Raw genomic sequence first — 26,375 nt, 5'->3', positions numbered from 1 at the left:
TCAGTGCCAACAGGTAGATCTGTGTCACCACTATGCAGCCACAGCAAAATGGCTTAACCAAGTCTTTCCCTGGTACCCAGTTCTGAAAATAGATTAGGGCAGATGCTTGCAGATAAAAAGTATATGCAGAGAGGTCATTCTAAATCCCTTAATTGCTTTTTATTAAAAACAGAATCAAAAGGATTTACAACCACAAGGGAAGCTGGGTCTCTAGACTCCCGTAATTGTTAATACCATCATATATTTCCTACTAAATGTGTGGGTGTAACTTAAAATGCCCACTAGATAATTCTCTGATTATCGAATAATATAATTTTTCAAGTCATCAAAGTAAATTCTATCATGAGAATAAATTAGACATCATCTTATATAGCTTATAATTTTGGTAACATTAACCATGAACGTACCTGAAACAAAGGTATAGTTATACATGAGTTACTGCTCTGTGAGATCTAATAGAGAACAACAAAGCTAAGTTGGGATGTAGCTGCTGGGTAGACAACCAGACTCACTGCTAAGCTGTCTTATACTCCCACAGAAATGAACATAGTGCACATGATTCAACTTTAAATTCAAAACAATTATGATTTATTTCATATCATGGATCCACTAAACACTGTTGCAAATAGTTTTATAACAGGTACAAAATCTAAAGTTCTATGTTGTAATGGTTGCTGACCTCTTTTCCGTAGCTTCCGTATAGTTTTATGTCCTTTCAGTTCTATTTTTTAATCATAAAGCAATTAGGAAGAAAGGACTTCTCTATAACTGATAAATCCTTGTAAATATGTAAGTTCTTTGCCCTGCGGAATTATTTTATAGCAATAAAAGGGCTCACGTTTGCATTGCATTTTCTGTTTACTTAGTAACTTCTGTAAGGAGAATTAATTTTACCAGTTTGACAGTTGGAGTTCTGGTTTGATAAGAGCTCTAAGGAAATTTGCATTAAATTAGGTGATATATGAGGATGATACAGTACTTGGACAGAGAGAATTTTTTCATTTTGATGTTCCTGTTTAAAATTCTATAGTTCTTGAATTTAATATGTAAATTAAGTCTTTAGTTTTAAATAGTCTTAGGATAATTTACGCTATGTGAATACAAATCAGTGCTAATGTGAGTACCTGGGCACTTACTGAAACGAAGTGGGAAGGTACCTTATTTTTTACAATTCCTGTTTTGAAATACTATGAAATGTTACACTGCAAAAGCCTATGTGCTTTAGGATAAACCTATTTAACACTTGAAAAAAAGTAATTTAGCTGTGAGAATTTATTAAGGAATTAATATAACTCAATTGCTGTGACTAAACTTAAAAATGTATTTAAGTGATTAAAATAGTTCCTTAAAAGTACGTATAGCTGTGTTTTTTGTTTTATAGTAAAATTTAAGTATTTTCAAAATTTTATTGTTTAAATATTTGTTTTTAGAGAAATTCTCCACATTCTCTTCCTCATAGAGAGTGCCTTTAATAACACACCCTCTTAAGCCAGAGAGAAAGCAAAACCTATTAAGAAAACAAAAGATCTCAAAACCTGTTTTAGTGGGTGCGAAAGAGGTAATAGTTGCATAGTATAGAAAATGTTATGTCAAAATAAGTCTTAACTGAGCTTCACAATCCAATTCACAAGCATCTTACATTTTAGCATCAATACTGTAATAGAGAATTAGCAAGACCTTTCTCATTCCTTCATACGGGCCGGTGATACATGAAAGTAGAATAGATCACTTATACAACTTAAAACGCTTTACAAAATTAACCAAAGACTTATAAAAGGACAGGAAAATGATGATACACCAATGAAAGTCTAGCATCCTAATGCAAATGCTGTATAATATTCAAAAAATTGTTTTAAAAAATGTATGAATATGATATTGGTACTGAGTGAACTTGACGTCAGGAAATGAACATGATTTTCTGAGGTTTTGTGTGTTCATTGGCAATCGTCGCATCTAGCCTCGTTTTAGAAGCACAGAGTGGTGAAGTACCACAGAGCCCTGACAACTGAGAGATACCTCCCCAATAGACTGTCCTTTTATTCCCCCTTCCCTCTTCTCTTTGAAGGGAATTGTGAATGACCAACAACACTGGAGGAAGCACTTACTGTACGGAAAAGGAATGGTTTCCAGCCCAATTTACCTTATAGCCCATCAGTGATAAGCAGTGTTAAGACGTGTGATATTTGAAGTTAGGAAGATATGCATTTTAATCACATTTCTAGCACTTCTGTGTGTGATCTTGGGGAAGCCTTTTACTTTGTTTTAGCCTCCATTTCTTGACCGTTTGTCCTCCATAAGGATAGCAATGCCCATTCACCGTGTTACAGTCAGGGTGTGAAGGTAGTGTTCATAGGTGCCTGGCATAGTGCATTTATTCCTCCAGCCAGGATTGACTGCGTGCCTGCTCCGGGTTGGTCAGTGTGATAATCACAGGAGTTGTAAGCAAATATGGCCCCTGGCCTTCTGGAGCTCAGGGCACGTGACGCAGAAACAGAATCAAAAAGAACAAACTGATAAAGAAACAAGGCAATTTCATATATTGGTATGTTTAAAAAGAGAAAAATAGTGCGATATTATCAATTGTGTAACGGTACTGGCTCACATTGGCGCGGCTAGAAAGAACTGCTTGTTCGTATTTCTTCCCAACTCTACATTTAGTGGCATCATGTTGGTAGGTTGAAATTGGCTATTGTCAGGGTGTTTGCACCTGGGGACTCATCAAGTGCCAAAAATCAGGCTGCCCTCCCTCCCCCCACTCCTGAGAGCTTGTTCTTATGTGCTTACCCACACTCCGCAGGGTATAGTAGTGACAGGGATATTAAGGGATGGTTAGTAGATAGGATGGTCAAGGCTCCATGAGGAGACAGCCTTTGATTTGGAAGCTTAATGATAAGAAGAGGCCAGTCTTTGCAGAGATCCAGGGTCAGGGCATTTTAGGCAAGGAGAGCAGTAGGTGTGAAGACTCTAAGCCTTGGAATGTTCAAGAAACAGATGTACTAAAAAGATAATTCATGCTAATGACTATTTCTGACAAGATACTAAATTGGTTGTAGAGAATGACCAGGATTGGGTCATTCTAGGTGTTCAATGTACGGCATTAAGTGTTAAAATTGGCTTATTATGATCCAGACAGTCTAGGATCCAGAAAATTCCATTAACTTATGTAAGGTAAGCGGACACCAAGTTATAACTCTGTGCTGGTACTTCATTTCAAATAATCTTCACAACAACCTCATGAGTAAAGAAAAAGTAGCTTTATTCCTCAAAAACTGCTGCTAATTAATGGAGAACCTGGGATTGGGACCTTGGTAGGATTAGCCCCAAGGCCTACACTCAGCTTCTAGTCTGTGTTTCAGTGAGAAATTTGGAGAGGAGAAAGGAGAGTAAGAGAGAAAAGTGATTGTGCCAGAAATGTATGGGCAGGCCTAGGAGGGGCAGAGAGGAGGAATTGGACTTGGGTTCTCAAAGGAAAACTCTGAAAACTGGACCAAAGATCACGAGTCTGGAGAAAGTAGTTGCTAAAGAGGAACTGTACCACAGTGATGACAAGCCCGAAGACAAACAGCTTACATTTGCCAAAAGAGATGTCCATCCCAGTCTTTGCAGTTCCTTTAACCTGGTTTGATCTTTGGTTCATCTTTCAGAAAATTAACTATTTGTGGGCCTGAAAATGAGGGGTAAATTTTGAAGGGCTTTCTTCCATATTAACTTGAAAATATCCTGGCCATCCATGTAATAACTATTCTAATGAGATATTATGTGTCAGTAGTTTTAATACTTAAAAAATATTAAACTTTGATCCCAGTGAAACAAATTTCCCTCATAAATGGATACAAATAATTCATGTCACATTTTTTTCATTTTTTATACTTTTAAAAAATATTCCCATTATCTCATACATGAATGACTGAACTATGTTTTTACTGACTTTTTTCATTACCAAGGGGTACACCTAGAACGTGGTTTTAATGTTGAATACTCCATCTCATCCGCAATCATAGGGAGAAGTACTTAAGTGTCAAGGGACATTTTCTAACACTATGGTATGGATTTCGATTTCTCGGTATAGTAAATGAGTAATTTTACAATAGAATTTCTAGGAGTGTCTTGATAATGCAACAGCAATGAAAATAATGGACTCATCTTTATACCCAAACCATGCTTATAAAATAGGCTTTGTTATTCCAGTAAATAGCGTCACATTCAAATAATTCTCAATTATTTTCATTTGTTTTTAACTAAGAAAACAAATTAAGAATATTTCAAGCAAATGGGAGAGTAGGAAGGCCCAGGAAATACAATCCCTGGCACCTCTTGGTTAAATGTTATTTAAGTATATTTCCTTTTTTTTTTTTTTTTTCCGAAGTAGGATATCAGTTTCAACTATGAGGAAAATAAAATCTAGCTCCCACCTACTCAAGACAGAGGCTTTTTTTTTTTTTTTTTTTTTTTTTTTTGCCATACGCGGGCCTCTCACTGCTGTGGCCTCTCCCGTTGCGGAGCACAGGCTCCGGACGCGCAGGCTCAGCGGCCATGGCTCACGGGCCCAGCCGCTGCGCGGCATGTGGGATCTTCCCGGACCGGGGCGCAAACCCGTGTCCCCTTCATCGGCAGGCGGACTCCCAACCACTGCGCCACCAGGGAAGCCCAACAGAGGCATTTTTGCTGGAGGGAAAGGGTGAGGCTCAGGGTGAGGGTTGGCATGTAGAGCTACAGGAGGACAATGAAAGACAGTGGTACTGAAAGTACCTGAGGCCTAGTGAGCATGCCCAAGGACTCACTGCACTTGACCATGGGTTAGAGCTCTTCTCCACGAAGAAATATTGTGTCTGATGCATATTTCTGTTGAGAGTTCAAAGAGACATTGGATCATACCTGAAATGCAAGTCTTTAACAGGAGAATTGAGTTTCAGTGATTCTAGTTGTTTTCACTCGAGAATGTGGAACATCTTGATCATTTGGGACGTAGCCAGGAGCTGCTCTTCTGTCCAAATCGTTCAGGTAGCTAATAAGAAAAACAAATAAAATAGCATAAAGAATTTTAACTTTGTACTAGAAGATATCAGTATTGAGTACAAATGAATTTTTAGTTTAGAGCCCATTAAAGTTGTGAAACTCCAGACTGGTGCTTTTCCAACGCTGCTCCTCAGAATTACAAGAACATGGTGTCTGGGATGTTGCAGAGCACTGAGTGTGACACACAGCTGACCTCTGGGACCTTTTTTTTAAACGGCAACTGGATGAATGCTGCCTTAGCTTATATTTTATAAGGATGATGTGATGGATTCACTGGCATCTGAATAGACATTTGAGAAGAACGCTCTCCTTGTAGGACTTAGATCATCCCCAAAAATGCTACCTTGTAATGATGGTCACTAGACTAGTCTGAAAAGGCTGTTGTTTGTATGTAGGCACTTCAAATTTTAAGAGAGAGACTGGTTTTAATATCATAATTTGGTGGTGGTTGTGTTGTGTCTCCTGGATTGTTTAGTTTAAGAATCGGAATAGTTTTCATTAAGAACCATGGCTATATCTGGTTAGCTCAGTAACAGAAGAAACTTTTGACTTTCTTGCTGGTTCATGCTGGAACTAGTTCATGAAATTGCTGACCCACTCCCAAATCACACTCCTGGGGATAGAAAGCTGAAATTCCACACTGTATCCTTTCCAACCTCCTCTTCGCTTCCATCAGTGCCTCAGTGTGTCCTTCACTCTTCACCGGAGGCCATATTTAAAAACCCTACTGTTACCAGGAGAAATACTGTCCTCCTCCTGCCCACAGGATCTCTCACAGGTGTTGAGAGGCAGGAGTGAATCTGATTAAGCTGTGTGGTCTAGAAGAGTCTGTTAGATTAGAGGAAACAAACTGTTCTTAGCTTCATCCTTCAAACCAGATCATGTCTTTGGACTAAAACAAACTGTATCACTGCTTTAAAAACAGTTGAAAATCACTTATTATACACTTTTGATACTAAGACTTTAGGAGCTTAGCAATATGGCTATTTCTATAAAATTGTTAAATAGAGATAGCAATAGCCTGGTAAGGTTTTTATGACAAAATTGCCCATTATATTGAACCAAGTTTATACATATAACCTAACTAGGAAGATCATAATGGGCATGTATCCATCCAGACAGAATGAGAGGTATAATCTAACTGAATATTAGTTATTACTCAACAGTTGACGTTTTCAGGGAATAAGCTGAAGGGCTGTTATGCGTTAGCACCTAGCATAATGCCTTGAAAGCCAATGCTATTTTATTTTATTTTTTTAATAAATTCAACAGCAATATAGATAATTTATTCTTGGAGGAACTTTCTGATTTTAAGCTGAAATAAACTAAGAATTGCCAAGTGCCTCAAAGGGATTTTGGCCAAGGACCAATAGACAATCACACTTCAGAAACACATATATGTATAATGTGAAAATTTATCACCATGTTTTATTCTAATAAAGTTTAATTTTATTAAAAAAGACAAATCAAGATAGAAATATCAGAAGAAAGTATTGGAAAAATGTTCTAGTTTATCTCTTTTTGATTTTTGAAGCCAGGTCCTTGGTGAATTTCCTGTTAACTCAGGGCTGCATATGTGGTAGTATACTACTGGTCAGCTCATGCAGGAGCAAAAACCAAACCAAACAAAAACATACCTGCCATGATAGAGATTAAATTCATTTTAATGATAGCTGAATGAATGCTTTGGTAAAGACACATTTTAATGTACTTGCATACATAAATGATCTCAAGCGAAGCAGTAGCAGAGTGACAAATTTGCATTTAAGATGTTCATTTTAATAAACAAATATAGAATTTGGGTGCTCAAGCCTGTGGTCTAAAACTTAAACCAGAGGCCCTGAATACATCCAGCTCAAATCACTTAAAAAATATCTGATTCTTTTTCTAATCATATAAAAATAGTATTCTCCTAGTAAAGTCCATGTTGAATCTTAAAACGTGGAGTTTAAGTCACACACTGGACAGCCCAATCAGCAAACCATGAAGTATTAATTAAAATTTTTCCCACTCTCATGACCCTTTTCTTTCAGTTTGCTAGTACTGATTAGGGGAGAGGTGTTATGTAGCCAACAAACAACATTCTCTGATTAGGACTCACCTCTTTGCTGGCCTCAACTTAAAGGGTTGCTAGGTTTGAGAGAATAACAAATATCTCACTTTCACACACAAAAAATGGTTGGATGGTTGGACGGGTGGATGAATAAATAGAAGGAAGGAAAGAAAGGAAAAGAAGGAGGGGAGGTAGAAAGGAAGAGAGGAGAAGGAAAAGAAAGACCCCTGCCCTGTATAATGCATATGAATTAAAATGGATGTGTTATCAATCTGATAGTGTATTTAGTTTTAAAACGTGAATGTAATTAAGTATTTGAAAGAAAAAAATCGGCTGTTAATTTTTGGAAGAAAGCAATGGCCATTTAACTGTTTTTCTTAGCAGGCTTTTACTTAATCTTCCCTTTAAGAATCCCTAAGGGAAAAGAAAGTTAACATTTAAATTTTAAATGAAAACTTTCTTTTTCCTGTCGTTATTCTACGGCTCTTTGCAAATCGATGTGGGTGGTTAAAAATCATTACATTACTGGCGAGGTTCACAAAAATGGATGCAAATAGATATTGTGTAGATTTGTTAAACTTGAAGAACAGACAGATGCTTTTAATATGAATCTGAAATGTGATAGTGCCAGTGTAAAATATATTTTATGTGTCAAAACAAAGAAAAAAGCTAAAAGTAAAGATTAGAAAGTCTAGGAAAAACAATAAAATGTCGTTCTATTTGCCCATTTTGGGTATACAATATGTAAAATTTTTTGTTATCAAAGAGCAAAGAATTTGGTAAGCATAATGATAATATAATTGCAAATACAAGTTACATTATTTTAAGGGAAAATGTTTAACCAGTAATGTGTATCTGAAACTAAATGTATGAATTACAAGTGTTGAACTATCCTCCTCTTCTTCTCTCCCCAGAACATTGCTAAGCAACATTTTATGAGAATATTCCATAATTCAGTTTCTGATTGTGACTGCCTTTATCAATGATTCATATCAAAAAGCAATGTTTTATACTATAGCTTAGTATTGAAACATTGTTGATGTAATCACAGGATGATATCCATTCTCTAGGTCATCAGAGAGATAAGAGCAGGACTTTCCTCCAAGGGCAATATGTCCATTGGATTTTGGAATTTAAAGTGAAAACGAATGAGCAATCACAGAAGACTGTTGTTATGTTTTCCTAGAATTTATATGGTTTGTTTTCTCTCCATAATCCTCCTACTCGTTATGCTTAAAAATCTGAAGCATCATGCACGTCTTACTGTTCTGTCCTCAAATAATCTTTCATTTGTTTAACTTTTACTTAGCTGCTTTTTAAAGTACTGCTAGCATGTTCTGTTGGGAGCCTCAGAAGAACTGCTATTTTTACCCTTTTACACATTCATATGCATGGACAGAAATATAGAATAAGTATTTATATTATATTTACATGCATGTGCACACATGCTTATAAGCGTGTAACCATGGGACAGGTCAAGGACCACTTACTAAAATGGAAATTTAAAATCATTTTGATAATGAAATTATAAACATTGTTACAACATCCTAATTTTCTTATGGCTAAAAGTTGTGAAAATTATATAATCTTGCTTGAGACTCAAAAAGAATCCCACAATATACAAATGTTTTTCAAATCAATACATAACTTTCTTCTAAAATGCTATATCATGCCCATCAAACCAATGGAGCCAAAGCATGTATCATTAATAAGGTTATTTTAGAAGATGATTTGAGTAGCTTGAATAGAGATGAAGTGAATAGCCCAAGACCTCAGTGTGCATGTTACCAGTCTGTGTTCATGTTGAACTTAGTGTGTAAGGATTAAATCTTTTTAATTGGGAGAAAATATTTACAACATATATATCTTCTCAGACATATAGGTTCAAAATTAGTTATTTAAAATGCTCCTGTGGTTATGTTTCTTACATCTTATTTACATCATCTTGATCTTTTTTTCTTTCTCTTCACTTGCTTTTTAGTATGATAAAATGTAAAGCCATTTACTTTCATCATTTGTGATTACAAATGTAGAGCATACAGAGTTACAATTCTTAAATGTAAATGTTTCAGCCACAGTTCCTGTCAAAACGCATTCACTTGCTAAGCTGCTGAGTCGTTGACCTGATATTCAGATGCCCTTTCAAAGCAGGCCTGAATTCCTGGATCTCTCCACAGTCGTTTTATTACCTCAGCCAATTCAGGCATCATGCTGCCATCTTCCAGGGTATTTGTTATCGCATAAAGTTGTCTTTGGTCTTTCTATAGCATTGTTTTTGTGAGAAGGATAAAAATACGTTGTTATTTGGGATCACGTATTCATTTTTCTTCCAATAGAGCATTTCAATTTGTTGATTCTTATTTCATTCAGTAATAATTTTATTGAGCATCTAGTCACTATATTTTCAGGTTAATACATTAGAACTCAAGTTCCGTATAAGGATTGGCTCATGTCCAGAAAAGTTTTTCATTGCAAAAACTGAACTATTACATGGAGAAATTAGGATATTTTGGTATATGTCACTGACTTCTAAATGTGATGTAAAAAGGGATAACAATATTTTAGTGTGAGTCCACTGAGCTTCTAGACAACCAAAATGCTAGTGTCAAAGGGTAATGAACCTGATCTCGTCAGACACATTGTCTTCCTTTGATTATGGCCATATATTTTCCAGGAAAACAAAAATACCAAGTAACAATTAGAGTAAAAAAGGAAATTAAAACTCAGTACTCTAAAATTATAGTTAAAAAAATGTATTGATATATAGTATTATTTGCGATCACGTACCTCTTTGTAATCATAAAAATTAGCAATGGTAAACTTTTTAAAAAAATTAATTAATTTTATTTTTGGCTGCGTTGAGTCTTCGTTGCTGCAAGCGGGCTTTCTCTAGTTTCAGCGAGTGGGGGCTACTCTTCGTTGCGATGCGTGGGCGTCTCATTGCGGTGGCTTCTTCTGTTGCAGAGCGCAGCCTCTAGGCGAGCAGGCTTCAGTAGTTGCAGCGCACGGGCTCAGAAGTTGTGGTGCATGGGCTTAGTTGCTCTGTGACATGTGGGATCTTCCCGGACCAGGGCTCAAAGCTGTGTCCCCTGCACCTGCATTAGCAGGCGGATTCTCAACCACTGTGCCACCAGGGAAGCCCAGCAATGGTAAACATTTTGATCCACCCAGTTTTTGAACATCCTTGTAGGTGTTGTCACTTGCGTGCCTTTGGGGCAAATCGACAGGGCAGAGTTGAGACTTTACTAGGAAAAGAGATGGGATGGAAGTAAAGTAAAAAGAGGAAAAGGAGAAAAGAAAAAGCAAGCATTGTGTTACTCCTGATGGGATATTTGGAAGTGACAAGGGCAGAAGGAAATAAAAGTTTGAGTAAATAATGTAGTCCACAGTTTACTTAAACTAATAATCAAACACTGGTTTATGACAAGAATTTTTGATTAAGAATCTGGATTTCAGACTAATTCAGTTATTGACCGTGATGCTAGACCAAGCAAATGAAGAAATCTGGGCTCAAATCTTGGTTGTCAGACTCCAAATCTCATGCTCTTTCTTGCTCAAACTCTTTTCAGTGCATGTTATTATAACGACTCACATGACATTTAGCACTTGTAATATTTTACATAATCCTGACAACAGTAGTCACATAGACACAATATTTTCTCCGTCTTACAAATAACGAATCTAAAACTTGGAGGTAAATTTGCCAAATCAATGAAGACAATAAGCATTGAAGAGTCAAACCCAAACGTATTTTCCGCAAAATCAGGTGGATACCAGTGAAGTATGTCCAATAAGTACCTGATGACTTTCTGATATAATTCAATTTATTATTATTTGAAATCTATGACAGGCTTCTGTCACCATTTTACCAAAAATCTGCTCTTTGTATGAAGAACTAAGGGTATAGCTCTCATTGTTAAAGAGAGGCTCTGTTGAGACTAAAAACCTTACTTCATCTTTCTTCAATCGGATTTTATTGCCAAACCAAACTGATCAGATGACCACTAGGCCACAAACTTTAACTGGCCCAAATCAAGGGCTTTGATCCTATTTTATTGCATCAACAAAAGGTGAACTTTAAAATCCTTCTTCCCGATTAGTTTGATGTGATAGGAAAGTGCAAATTAGTGAGATATGATCCGATCACTTTGCTGGCATCACCCTATTTGCTTCCTTCCACACTAAAGTGCCATTTAGGACAAATGAGGCAGCGCGACAGCTGCTCAAACAGTACTGTCCCTAAAGGGAAAAAAATCACATGCCTTGTAAGCTTTACAAAACAAGCTATTATATACTCTTTCATTCTTTTAAATATTCACCATTTTTAATTTACATATACTTTATTTGTAGAGGTATCAAGAATATAGTCTCACCATGAGCATTTAAATGTCCTGAAGTCCTCTTTGATCATCATTTATTATTAGCTTCCCCAAGGGCAAGCCATCCTGTCAGTTTGGTTTTGTCTTTCAAGACCTTTTATATTTTAGTGTACTGCATGCACAGGTAAAGTTGATGGTAGTGATTTTCAAACCAGGCTGCACATTGTAAACATGTGGGGTACTTTTAAAAAAATGTCAATACCAGAACCCCAACCCAAACAAAATGAGTCTGAATCTCCAGGTGTCACGGTCTGCAAAGGTAGCTTTAAAAATCTCGCAGGTGTCTCAAATGTGCAGCCTGAGTTGAGAATACCTGGCAACGTATTTTTTTAACCATAAATAATATCGTATTAGACATACTGCAATTCAATTCTTGAAGTTCTTCTACAGTTATCAAAGGGTTGATGATAATTAAAGAGTCCAAATTGATATTGTTTAAGGGAATGGGCCCACCAATGAAATTTGAATTTTTGAAATGCATCACACCAAAATTAACAGCTATTATGAACAGTCTTCTATATAACAGCCAAGTTGATTGAACATCAAACTCCTACCTATTATCTTCCAGATTAAAAACAAAAAAAACCAAAACTCCAGTAATTTCCCATCAAACTCAGAATAAAATTCCAAATTCCTTACTGTGGCTCACAAGGCTCTACATTTTTAGCCACGTCTTCCTTTCTAATTTTATTTCCTGCCTCCCCCCTACCCCTGCACTTTTGTCGCTCTTTCCTCAAGACACACTGGACTCCTTACTATTCCTTGAACTCTCCAAGCCCCCATTTTAGAGCTTTTGAGAATGGCTGATCTCTTCGTGTGTTTCCTGTGGCTCGCTTCCTACTTCATTGAAATCTTCCCAAATCTTCATCTCTTCCCAAATACCACCTCCTCAAGAATGCCTTCCCTACCACCCTTTCTTTCATTCTTTCATCACTTTCTAACCCCTTAACCTCCTTGATTTTTCTTCATAGCACTTATTGCTACCTATATAGTACACAGTTCTTTATATCTTTTATATTAGGCTATAAGCAAATGAAGGCAGAGATTTTATTGTTTTGTTCATTTCTATATCCTTAAAACCAAGAACAGAACCTAACACATAGTACATGTCCCTGAAATATTGTTGAATGGATGAATCAGTAAAATGAATATACTAATTAGCTCAGACCTCATGTTCTAGAGAAATTTTAAGGGATGTCTAATAATTTTCCAAAAGTTTCAAATAATTCACAGTGGGTATGAGTGGCATCCTAAAGAAATTTTTTTCCCCTATCATGTATTTGGAAAAGCTTGGGAATTATGGTGGTTCTAGAATAGCTCATTCTCTTAATGTTGGATCGTTCTAGAATTATGTTGCATAGAAAGTGAAATATATGTTTCCTCAACAAGTTACTCAGACTTTCTTCATCAACATTAGGGACCTCAGATGATCCTAGAACCTTGTGGAACTCATTCTGAACCCTAGAATCATATTTCAAAGTGTTGCGGAAAAAAATATTGATATATCAATGGAAGGAAAGGATATCATAGCCTAATAAGTTGCAGAACTGTCAGGTTCCGAATACCAAGTTTTAACTATAGGATCTTCAGAGCCTTTGCTTACAAATACTGTTGGTAAATTTCCAGTAAGTTGTTATAGTACATATCCCAAACTTATTTGATTACAGAACTTTTATCATAGAACATCTTGAGGAATCAGTGTTCTTTAGTTGAAATTATAGGATTCACTTCATAGGGTGCTATGTCAAAGATGGTCACAACACCCAAAATGTGTAATTAAAGTGTTGTTAATTTTCAGCATCCTTTTATGTTGGTCTAGTGATTGCTTTAGATGCTCTAAAATAGAATATAGGAATATTCAGAGAGAGCAAATGCCTTTATTATTTCCCCCTCTTGTTTCTTCAACTTTGCCCTCTTTAAAAGTTATATACTCATGAAATTGGTTTATCAAACATTAAACCAAAAGAAACAAGAATGATCCCCCTTTAGCTGTATTCCCCTTCAACTACAGATTCTCTCTCTCTCATACTCTTCAGCGATAGTTCTTTAAACTCTGTTCTCATATCTACTCATTTCTGAACACACTTCATTGGATTCTGTATTCACAACTTTTCTGAAACCTCTCCCATAATCTCTACATTATCAAATCCATTAGATTCTTTTAAATATACTACCTTCTTGACCTCTTCAGACCTTTCCATTTAGATCACCTTCCTTTGGAGCATTTCACTCAAATTCCGTGATTCCTTATTCTCCTGGTTTTCTTCTTACTGTTCCATCATTTTCTCCAAAGTTTCCTATTCCTCTCAAATGACCGGAAACTGTTGGAGTTTTTCAACATTGTTACCTAAGTCTCCATTCTCCTTAGTGCCTTTCTCTTCTCAATCTAAGCACTTGATCTCTTCCATCCCATCCCCCTCCTTAATGTAAATTATATGCCTTAGTGTAAGGGTATGGCAGTAACACTGAGACTTAAGTCTCTAACCAAATATCCCCTTTGAACTTCAAATGCACATTTTCAACTGTTCATACATGTGGATAGCTCGCAGAATTACAAACTCAACATTTCCAAAGGGAAATTTATTAGTTCCGCCCCATCCTCATTAGTACAGTCTTCCCTTTCTCAGTAATTCTCTCTGCACATGACGAGGATTTAGCTCCATATCCAGCTATGCTGCTCTTTTGAAATAGCTCATGCTTTGTAATTACTTGTTCAACACCAAATTTTCTTCTCTAGAGGGCAAATACTATTTCCATCTCATTTACTGCTGATTCCTCAGTATATTCCTAGTGTCCAGTCAGATGTCTGCCATATCAATAATAGTTTAATGAAAAAAAAACTTTTTCAAATGGTATTGGATGTGTAGACTTCAATACATAAGTGTTAATGAGCCTCCATTCAATGCGATTCTTGGAAAGTAAAAATACCTAATATTTACTGGGAGCTTAACGTTCTTCAGTACTTTGTGTTTATGTGGGTTTCTTATGGTTCTGCTTCCTCCTGTAATACTCATTGTAATTTAATGATGAAAGCACTAACACTGTGTGTATGAGAAATCTGAAACCTAAGTAACTTGTCCAGACTTACAGAACCGGTGACTAATAAAGCTCATGTATATTTTCGGTTAGGATACTTTCTGTCTTTGAATGGCAATCTGTGTGATGATGTACAAACTGTATAAAATAAATTGAAATATATAAACTGTATAAGTAAATTGAAAGCTAAATTGAAAGCCATAGGACACCAGATCTCTGAAAGCCACACATAAGCAAAGTGCTTAGCAATTATCTGTTGAATAAACAGTTTAAGCCAGGTAGAGAGTGTATTAATCTTAAAATCAAATACTGAAGAATGTGATTGAAACTGCTATCATCTACATTAATCGAAATCAAAATATGAGCTATATAGTACCTGACAACTGTGATGCTTGATGCTTGAGGACATAAGTACTCCTAAGGAGTTATGTCAATTGCTTAGTGCTGCTTAAGTTACTCTGTTTACACCATTTAATGTAGGGTTTGAATAAATGACATTCATTTCTATTTTCTAGTTAGCATAATGGCAGCCATGTACAGAGTCTATTTTCACTCCACCTGCATGCCAGATCATTAAGACTCTTAACCAACACATTTCAGGTATTTAGTGATGACTGGCATCACTGGTTTGCAAACATTGGGCTGCATGAAACAGAAAATATATTTAAGTAGCAGTGGGCAAGGTAGTGATGCAAATAAATGCAATATTACACATGCAGATTCAAACATTGCTAAATCATCCTCAAAGGATTGCAGAAGGATTGCAGAAGGAAAACCTGTTTGAGGAACTATTATTGCTTAAAAGGGAGAAAATAAAAGAAATAATCCTAATTGTTAAAAATCCTTGTATAGGGAAAAGCACTATAGTGGAAGCCAGGAGAAGCGGGTTTTGCCCTAAACTCTGGCTGTTTAATGCAGGTCAACTTGCTAATCCTCTCTGGTCCTTCTTTTTTGTTTACATCTTGAAATAAGGGGATTCTACTTCGTTGTCTCTTAAGGGTCAGTCGTTAGCTTTTTACTTAGCAAGGTTATTTCTTTTCAAGAGAAAGACTTCAATATTCCGAGGACAAAGATATACACAGAGTTCTGAAACTTTTTGTGGTGTTTATAACATGACGTCTAGAGGAAATGAAGTAATTTAACATAACATTCACATCTTGTCCTATCACTTAAGACACACTGGAAAACAGGAATGCCTACTTTCTATTTATAACAGTAACAAAGGCATCCTCTTTAATGGCGGTAATTACCCTCTGTTAAATCCATTGTCGCTGTTCCATGGTGTGTACCTGCCGCTGAGTTCTCAAAGTTGAAATGCCTAGACATTTAATTTGGCTGAACTCTTCTTTCCCTTCCACTCATTCAAACAGAGCTCAAAGTTTTACCACTAGTTTTGGAATACACACCTATTGAAAGTTAAGGTCTTTGTGTATGCTAATCACTTTTTTGCATAATATGTTCTTGTTGCTTTCTGTTTTTTTTTTCTTATTGCTTTTAAAAGTGCTTGTGTGTTCATTAGGCATCATTTGAATGACATATTACTAAGGATTTGCGTTGCATCCATACACATAGAGGCTTTAGCATAGGGGGAAAAAACAACACAAATGCCTCCCAAGATATTAGAACCTTCAAATACAAGGACTCTTAGTGAAAGGAGTAAAGGCAGTACCTATACCTATTATTTATTGTTTTTAATATTTGATTGCCAATAATGGCTGTATTTCTACTTCAAAAATGGCCATGTTTGTCCTGCTGTAGCAAGCAATTAAATAACTTAAATAAATGAATAAAATAGTCAATTAAAGGCTGTAGAAAGAAAAACAGTAAAATGTCTTTATGGATAGATCAGGAATAAGTTCATTAAAGAAATCCCAGTTCTCTGTCAGAAATTGAAATTAGAATATTACTTTAATTAGTAAATTTAAGTGGCAATTATAAATAAACTTGGGGGCATTTAGGTTTTCTTCCTGGAACAGATTCTGATCGTTATACTTTTCTCATAGGATGAGGAAATACCTTTCACCAAGCAAATTGACAAAAGCACAGTTAACAAAATCCAGTTGTAGTGGGACTTAAGCAATATTGCTTTTTAAGGGCTGCAATTAATGTGAGACAGAGCTCTCTACCTGGAAGTTCATTCCTAGATCTGTTCAAATTAATAAGCATTTACTGGGCATTTTCAGTAACATATTTCATGCACTGAAGAGAATGAATGAATTATAAAAGTTCCTCCTCCCTAAAAACAGAGTAGTGCACCATTGCCCCATACAGTAGCCACCAGACACGTTAATTAAAATTAAGTAAAGTTAAAAGTTTAGTTCCTCAATCACACTAGCCACATATGGAGAGCACAGATGTAACATTCCTGTCACCACAGAAAGTTCTATTGGAGAGTAGTAGATTACAGGAAGGTAGGGCATGAAATTCTATTTTTGTACAGTGTGATAATGTTTAGCAAAAATACTGGCAGGTGGTATGATGAACTAGAAAAAGTGATCAACTCTATTGGGAGTGGTTGTAAGCGATCAGGGAGACTGCCTGGCAGCAGTGATGATCAGCTGATTTTTCAAGGATAAATAGTTATTTCCAGAGAGTCAAAAGGAAAACGAACATTTTAGGCAGAAGGATCTGTGTGACCAAATGGATGCTGACAATCATCAAGCTTTCAGTATGTGCCAAACATTGTTTTAAGTGCTTTCTATGTCTTATTTCTTACAGTAAGCCTTCATTTAAAGTAGGTAAAATTATCACCTACATTTTACAGGTAAGAAACATAGGCATAGATATCCTATGGCTTAAGTCACTATCCCTGACTTAAAATGTTAGTGTGTAGTACAGCTGTTCAACAAACACAGTCTACTTTTAGAGCCTGTGATCTTAGCCACTAAGCTGTATTGCCACCCATAGCATGCTAGTGCACAGAACTGTTGTAGTCCAGCATTTCTGAAGCAGGAAGTAGGAAGGGGGAAACTGGGGGATGTTAGGATGAAGAGATAGGCAAGAACTGGATTCTGAACTGTTGATTTACCACGTCTAGGAGCTTCATCTTGATAGTACAGGTGAAGCATTCAATTTATGAAGGAGATACAATCATTTTTTCAGGGATCAGTTGGTGGCACTGTGGATAATGCAGTGGAAGGAAGAGAGGGGGAAGTAGAAACAACACAACAAGATGCTGTTATTAATCCAGGTCAGAAATGCTGAGGTTTCGAACTAAGGCAGTGACAGTAGAGTTAAATGACATGTTGGGAAACATACCTTATGTACGTGTAGCATAACTTGGTAAGAGAGTGAGGAGTCAGTATAACTACACCTAGATTTATTTCTTGAGAGGCTGCTGTTGCTGTGATTCATTGTAGGGGACTACAGGCCAGATGGGCAGATAAGTTTAATCTTGTTTATTCTGATTTAGACCTATCCACAGAACATAGAGGTAGATATTATCCGCTTCCCTAGTTCAGACAAACTGTCTGAGTTTGGAAGAAATATTCTGGTACAGTCCCCTTGAAGATGATTGTGAAAATCAGTGGACTTCAGCGATTTTCATGTGATGAAAGCGTAGAGTAAGCAGAGAAGAGGACCTGATACAGTAGAGACACCAACAATGATGTAGTCAAAGAATCGGGGAGGATAGTAGAGTTTGGAGGTGAACTGGGAAAGGGAGTGATCCTAGAAGCCAAGGTAAAGTTTTAGGAGGGAAAAACTCAATGAAGTCAAGTGGAATTAAAATAAGGACTCATCACTTCCTAAAAAATGGCAATTAGGAAATCATAACTGACATTTATAAGGGCAATTTCTGTGACGTGCCAGAGGCAAGAGCAATGGAAATGGTTGAAGGACAGATGGAAAGTGGAAGAAGAGAGCTAGTGTTCACTGTTTTTTTTTTTTTAACATCTTTATTGGAGTATAATTGCTTTACAATGGTGTGTTAGTTTCTGCTTTACAACAAAGTGAATCAGTCATACATATACATATGTTCCCATATCTCTTCCCTCTTGCATCTCCCTCCTTCCGACTCTCCCTATCCCACCCCTCTAGGTGGTCACAAAGCACCGAGCTGATCTCCCTGTGCTATGCGGCTGCTTCCCACTAGCTATCTATTTTACGTTGGGTAGTGTATATATGTCCATGCCACTCTCTCGCTTTGTCACAGCTTACCTTCCCCCTCCCCATATCCTCAAGTCCATTCTCTAGTAGGTCTGTGTCTTTATTCCTGTCTTACCCCTAGGTTCTTCATGACATTTTTTTTTCTTAAATTCCATATATATGTGTTAGCATACGGTATTTGTCTTTCTCTTTCTGACTCACTTCACTCTGTATGACAGACTCTACGTCCATCCACCTCATTAGAAATAGCTCAATTTCATTTCTTTTTATGGCTGAGTAATATTCCATTGTATATATGTGCCACATCTTCTTTATCCATTCATCCGATGATGGACACTTAGGTTGTTTCCATCTCCGGGCTATTGTAAACAGAGCTGCAATGAACATTTTGGTACATGACTCTTTTTGAATTATGGTTTTCTCAGGGTATATGCCCAGTAGTGGGATTGCTGGGTCATATGGCAGTTCTATTTGTAGTTTTTTAAGGAACCTCCATACTGTTCTCCATAGTGGCTGTACCAATTCACATTCCCCCCAGCAGTGCAAGAGTGTTCCCTTTTCTCCACACCCTCTCCAGCATTTATTGTTTCTAGATTTTTTGATGATGGCCATTCTGACTGGTGTGAGATGATATATTATTGTAGTTTTGATTTGCATTTCTCTAATGATTAATGACGTTGAGCATTCTTTCATGTGTTTGTTGGCAGTCTGTATATCTTCTTTGGAGAAATGTCTATTTAGGTCTTCTGCCCATTTTTGGATTGGGTTGTTTGTTTTTTTGTTATTGAGCTGCATGAGCTGCTTATAAATTTTGGAGATTAGTCCTTTGTCAGTTGCTTCATTTGCAAATATTTTCTCCCATTCTAAGGGTTGTCTTTTGGTCTTGTTTATGGTTTCCTTTGTTGCGCAAAAGCTTCGGAGTTTCATTAGGTCCCATTTGTTTATTTTTGTTTTTATTTCCATTACTCTAGGAGGTGGGTCAGAAAGGATCTTGCTGTGATTCATGTCATAGAGTGTTCTGCCTATGTTTTCCTCTAAGAGTTTGATAGTTTCTGGCCTTACACATAGGTCTTTAATCCATTTTGAGCTTATTTTTGTGTATGGTGTTAGGGAGGGATCTAATCTCATACTTTTACATGTACCTGTCCAGTTTTCCCAGAACCACTTATTGAAGAGGCTGTCCTTTCTCCACTGTACATTCCTGCCTCTTTTATCAAAGATAAGGTGACCATAGGTGTGTGGGTTTATCTCTGGGCTTTCTATCCTGTTCCCTTGATCTATCTTTCTGTTTTTGTGCCAGTATCATACTGTCTTGATTACTGTAACTTTGTAGTACAGTCAGGGAGGCTGATTGCTCCAGCTCCGTTTTTCGTTCTCAAGATTGCTTTGGCTATTTGGGGTCTTTTGTGTTTCCATACAAATTGTGAAATTTTTTGTTCTAGTTCTGTGAAAAATGCCAGTGGTAGTTTGATAGGGATTGCATTGAATCTGTAGATTGCTTTGGGTAGTAGAGTCATTTTCATATTGTTGATTCTTCCCATCTAAGAACATGGTATATCTCTCCATCTATTTGTATCATCTTTAATTTCTTTCATCAGTGTCTTATAATTTTCGGCATACAGGTCTTTCGTCTTCTTAGGTAGGTTTATTCCTAGATATTTTATTCTTTTTGTTGCAGTGGTAAATGGGAGTGTTTTCTTGATTTCACTTTCAGATTTTTCATCATTAGTGTATAGGAATGCCAGAGATTTCTGTGCATTAATTTTGTATCCTGCAACTTTACCAAATTCATTGATTAGCTCTAGTAGTCTCCTGGTAGCATCTTTAGGATTCTCTATGTATAGTATCATGTCATCTGCATACAGTGACAACTTTACTTCTTTTCTGATTTGGATTCCTTTTATTTCCTTTTCTTCTCTGATCGCTGTGGCTAAAACTTCCAAAACTAAGCTGAATAAGAGTGGTGAGAGTGGGCAACCTTGTCTTGTTCCTGATCTTAGTGGAAATGCTTTCAGTTTTTCACCATTGAGGACGATGTTGGCTGTGGGTTTGTTATATATGGCCTTTATTATGTTGAGGAAATTTCCCTCTATGCCTACTTTCTGCAGTGTTTTTATCATAAATGGGTGTTGAATTTTGTCGAAAGCTTTCTCTGCATCAATTGCGATGATCATATGGTTTTTCTCCTTCAGTTTGTTAATATGGTGTATCACGTTGATTGATTTGCGTATATTGAAGAATCCTTGCATTGCCGAGTTAAACCCCACTTGATCATGGTGCATGATCTTTTTAACGTGCTGTTGGATTCTGTTTGCTAGTATTTTGTTGAGGATTTTTGCATCTATGTTCATCAGGGATATTGGCCTGTAGTTCACTTTCTTGTGACATTTTTGTCTGGTTTTGGTATCAGGGTGATGGTGGCCTCGTAGAATGAGTTTGGGAGTATTCTTCCCTCTACTATATTTTCGAAGGTTTGAGAAGGATAGGTCTTAGCTTTTCTCTAAATGTTTGATAGAAATCACCTGTGAAGCCATCTGGTCCTGGCCTTTTTTTTGTTGGAAGATTTTTAATCAGAGTTTCAATTTCAGTGCTTCTGATTGGTCTGTTCATATTTTCTATTTCTTCCTTATTTAGTCTTGGCAGGTTGTGCATTTCTAAGAATTTGTCCATTTCTTCCAGGTTGTCCATTTTATTGCCATAGATTTGCTTGTATTAATCTCTCATAATCTTTTGTATTTCTGCAGTGTCAGTTCTGGCTTCTCCTTTTTTATTTCTAATTCTATTGATTTGAGTCTTCTCCCTTTTTTTCTTGATGAGTCTGGCTAATGGTTAATCAATTTTGTTTATCTCCTCAAAGAACCAGCTTTTAGTTTTATTGATCTTTGCTATCGTTTCCTTCATTTCTTTTTCATTTATTTCTGATCTGATTTTTATGATTTCTTTCCTTCTGCTAACTTTGGGGTTTTTTTTGTTCTTCTTTCTCTAATTGCTTTAGGTGCAAGGTTAGGTTGTTTATTTGAGATGTTTTCTGTTTCTTAAGGTAGGATTGTATTGCTATAAACTTCCCTCTTAGAACTGCTTTTTCTGCATCCCATAGGTTTTGGTTCGTCGTGTCTCCATTGTCATTTGTTTCTAGGTATGTTTTGATTTCCTCTTAGATTTCTTCGGTGATCACTTCGTTATTAAGTAGTGTACTGTTTAGCCTCCATGTATTTGTATTTTTTACAGATCTTTTCCTGTAATTGGTATCTAGTCTCATAGCATTGTGGTCGGAAAAGATACTTGATACAATTTCAATTTTCTTAAATTTACCAAGGCTTGATTTGTGACCCAAGATATGATCTATCCTGGAGACTGTTCCACGAGCACTTGAGAAAAATGTGTATTCTGTTGTTTTTGGATGGAATGTCCTATAAATACCAATTAAGTCCATCTTGTTTAATGTATCATTTAAAGCTTGTGTTTCCTTATTTATTTCCATTTTGGATGATCTGTCCATTGGTGAAAGTGGGGTGTTAAAGTCCCCTACTATGAATGCGTTACTGTCAATTTCCCCTTCTATGGCTGTTAGTATTTGCCTTATGTATTGAGGTGCTCCTATGTTGGTTGCATAAATATTTACAATTGTTATATCTTCTTCTGGGATCTATCCCTTGATCATTATGTAGTGTCCCTCTTTGTCTCTTTTAATAGTCTTTATTTTAAAGTCTATTTTGTGTGATATGATAATTGCTACTCCAGCTTTCTTTTGGTTTCCATTTGCATGGAATATCTTTTTCCATCCCCTTACTTTCAGTCTGTATGTGTCTCTAGGTCTGAAGTGGGTCTCTCGTAGACAGCATATATATGGGTCTTGTTTTTGTATCCATTCAGTCAATCTGTGTCTTTTGGTGGAAGCATTTAGTCTGTTTACATTTAAGGTAATTATCGATATGTATGTTCCTGTTCCCATTTTCTTAATTGTTTTGGTTTTGTTATTCTAGGTGTTTTCCTTCTCTTGTGTTTCTTGCTTAGAGAATTCCCTTTAGCATTTGTTGTAAAGCTGGTAAATTGTTATAAAGCTGGAATTCTCTTATCTTTTGCTTGTCTGTAAAGGTTTTAATTTCTCCATCAAATCTGAATGAGATCCTTGCTGGGTAGAGTAGTCTTGGTTGCAGGTTTTTCTCTTTCATCACTTTAAATATGTCCTGCCACTACCTTCTGGCTTGCAGAGTTTCTGCTGAAAGATCAGCTGTTAACCTTATGGGGATTCCCTTGTGTGTTATTTGTTGTTTTTCCCTTGCTGCTTTTAATATGTTTCTTTGTATTTAATTTTTGACAGTTTGATTAATATGTGTCTTGGCATATTTCTCCTTGGATTTATCCTGTATGGGACTCTCTGTGCTTCCTGGACTTGATTAACTATTTCCTTTCCCATATTAGGGAAGTTTTCAACTATAATCTCTTCAAGTATTTTCTCAGTCCCTTTCTTTTTCTCTTCTTCTTCTGGAACCCCTATAATTCGAATGTTGGTGCATTTAATGTTGTCCCAGAGGTCTCTGAGACTGTCCTCTGTTCTTTTCATTCTTTTTTCTTTATTCTGCTCTGCAGTAGTTATTTCCACTATTTTATCTTCCAGGTCATTTATCCGTTCTTCTGCCTCAGTTATTCTGCTATTGATCCCATCTAGAGTATTTTTAGTTTCATTTTTTGTGTTGTTCATCGTTGCTTGTTTCATCTTTAGTTCTTCAAGGTTCTTGTTAAATGTTTCTTGCATTTTGTCTATTCTATTTCCAAGATTTTGGATCATCTTTACTATCATTATTCTGAATTCTTTTCCAGGTAGACTGCCTATTTCCTCTTCATTTGTTAGGTCTGGTGGGTTTTATCTTGCTCCTTCATCTGCTGTGTGTTTTTCTGTCTTCTCATTTTGCTTCTCTTACTGTGTTTGGGGTCTCCTTTTTGCAGGCTGCAGGTTCGTAGTTCCCGTTGTTTTTGGTGTCTGTCTCCAGTGGCTAAGGTTGGTTCAGTGGGTAGTGTAGGCTTCCTGGTGGAGGGGACTAGTGCCTGTGTTCTGGTGGATGAGGCTGGATCTTGTCTTTCTGGTGGGCAGGTCCACATCTGGTGGTGTGTTTTGGGGTGTCTGTGGACTTATTACGATTTTAGGCAGCCTCTCTGCTAATGGGTGGGGTTGTGTTCCTGTCTTGCTAGTTGTTTGGCATAGGGTGTCCAGCACTGTAGCTTGCTGGTCGTTGAGTGAAGTTGGTTGCTGGTGTTGAGATGGAGGTCTCTGGGAGATTTTTGCCGTTTGATATTATGTGGAGCTGGGAGGTCTCTTGTGGCCCAGTGTCCTGAGGTTGGTTCTCCCACCTCAGAGGCACAGCACTGACTCCTTGCTGCAGCACCAAGAGCCTTTCATCCACACGGCTCAGAATAAAGGGGAGAAAAATTAGAAAGAAAGAAAAAGGAAGGAAGGAAGAGAGAAAGGAAGGAAGGAAGGAAGGAAGAAGATAAAATAAAGTTATTAAAATAATTATTAAGAAAAAAAAAAGTGGATGGATAGAACCCTAGGACAAATGGTGGAAGCAAAGCTATACAGACAAAATCTCACACAGAAGCATACACATACACACAAAAAGAGGAAAAGGGGAAAAAATCATAAATCTTGCTCTCAAAGTACACCTCCTGAATTTAGGGTGATTCGTTGTCTATTCATGTATTCCACAGATGCAGGGTACATCAAGTTGATTGCGGAGATTTAATCCGCTGCTCCTGAGGCTGCTGGGAGAGATTTCCCTTTCTCTTCTTTGTTCTCACAGCTCCAGGGGCTCAGCTTTGGATTTGGCCCTGCCTTTGCGTGTAGGTCGCTGGAGCGCGTCTGTTCGCTCAGACAGGGTGGGGTTAAAGGAGCAGCTGCTTCGGGGACTCTGGCTCACTCAGGCCGCAGGGAGGGCAGGGTACGGAGTGCGGGGCGAGCCTGCGGCAGCAGAGGCCAGCGTGACATTGCACCAGCCTGAGGTGCGCCGTGCATTTTCCCGGGGAAGTTGTCCCTTGATCCCGGCAACCTGGCAGTGGTGGGCTGCACAGGCTCCCCGGAAGGGGGTGTGGATAGTGACCTGTGCTCGCACACAGCCTTCTTGGCGGCGGCAGCAGCAGCCATAGCATCTCCCGCCTGTCTCTGGGGTCCGCGCTTTTAGCCACGGCTCACGCCCGTCTCTGGAGCTCCTTTGAGCAGTGCTCTTAATCTCCTCTACTCGTGCACCAGGAAACAAAGAGGGAAGAAAAAGTCTCTTGCCTCTTTGGCAGGTCCAGACTTTTCCCTGGACTCCGTCCCGGCCGGCCAGCCGTGGTGCACTAATCCCCTGTAGGCTGTGTTCATGCCACACCCCAGTCCTCTCCCTGCGCTCCAACCAAAGCCTGAGCCTCAGCTCCCAGACCCGCCCGCCCAGGCGGGTGAGCAGACAAGCCTCTCGGGCTGGTGACTGCAGGTCGGCACTGATCCTCTGTGCGGGAATCTCTCTGCTTTGCCCCCCGCACCCATGTTGCTGTGCTCTCCGCCATGGCTCTGAAGCTTCCCCCTCCGCCATCCGCAGTCTCCGCCCGCAAAGGGGCTTCCTAGTGTGTGGAAACATTTACTACTTCACAGTTCCCTCCCACTGGTGCAGGTCCCATCCCTATTCTTTTGTCTCCGTTTTTTCTTCTTTTCTTTTGCCCTACCCAGGTACGTGGGGACTTTCTTGCCTTTTGGGAGGTCTGAGGTCTTCTGCCAGCGTTCAGTAGGTGTTCTGTAGGAGTTGTTCTACGTGTAGATGTATTTCTGGTGTATCTGTGGGGAGGAAGGTGATCTCCGCGTCTTACTCTTCTGCCATCTTCCCTGATGATCCCCAGACCTACTTTAAAACAAAGAGATTAAGTCTCCTGACTTGCATATTAATGCTATAATGTTGCTTTCTTTTTTTAAAGAATTATTTTATTTATTTATTTTTGGCTGTGTTGGGTCTTCACTGCTGCACGCGGGCTTTCTCTAGTTGCGGCGAGCAGGGGCTACTCTTCGTTGCGGTGTGCGGGCTTCTCATTGCAGTGGCTTCTCTTGTTGCGGACCACGGGCTCTAGGCATGTGGGCTTCAGTAGTTGTGACACGCGAGCTCAGGAGTTGTGGCTCGCGGGCTCTAGAACGCAGGCTCAGTAGTTGTGGTGCATGGGCTTAGTTGCTCCACAGCATGTGGGATCTTCCTGGACCAGGGCTCGAACCCATGTCCCCTGCACTGGCAGGTGGATTCTTAACCACTGCGCCACCAGGAAAGCCCTGTCGCTTTCTTTTTAGGTATGCACTGGTAATGTCAATATCAAAATGATGTCAAGACATAAATTATTTTAAAATCACTTATTTTAAATTAATATGGAAGAACTGAAGTTTCATAGACATATGGGTTTGTAGTGTCTGCTTGTCATCTGTTGGTGGACTGTTGGCATAAATGATTTTTAGGGTAACCCTTTTTGAAGCAACTTGATTTTATTACACTCACTATTCCTCTTTCTCATTGAGCAACAACAAACTTACCTGTCTCTTCCACATTACAACCCTTCAAATAGGCTAGACAGAGAGTAGAACAATGTAATAAGCAAACTCATGCTTTGGAATTAAATAAAAGTGAGCGTGTACTCATTGCTGACTTTGGGTATCTTGATTAAAATTAATTTCTGAGAGTATCCTCTTTCATAAAATTGGCTTATTAATATCTACCTCTTAGGGTTTGGGTAGATTAACATATAAAGTACCTGGTGCATACTCTAACTTACAGTGA

General features: G+C 37.9%; 1 pseudogene; it reads right to left on the bottom strand.

Moving 5' to 3' along the window:
- LOC111164638 (guanine nucleotide-binding protein G(t) subunit alpha-3-like) overlaps window positions 1-26,375 on the bottom strand; it is a 49,733-nt pseudogene that overhangs the window by 6,607 nt on the left and 16,751 nt on the right.

The sequence above is a fragment of the Delphinapterus leucas genome, chromosome 9, assembly GCF_059928025.1.
Source record: "Delphinapterus leucas isolate spDelLeu-1000000601 "Yukka" chromosome 9, BTC_Dleu_Yukka2, whole genome shotgun sequence".
In the NCBI taxonomy this organism is placed as follows: domain Eukaryota; kingdom Metazoa; phylum Chordata; class Mammalia; order Artiodactyla; family Monodontidae; genus Delphinapterus; species Delphinapterus leucas.
Note: the sequence above shows the minus strand (reverse complement) of the source record. Positions and strands in the feature narration are given on the sequence as shown.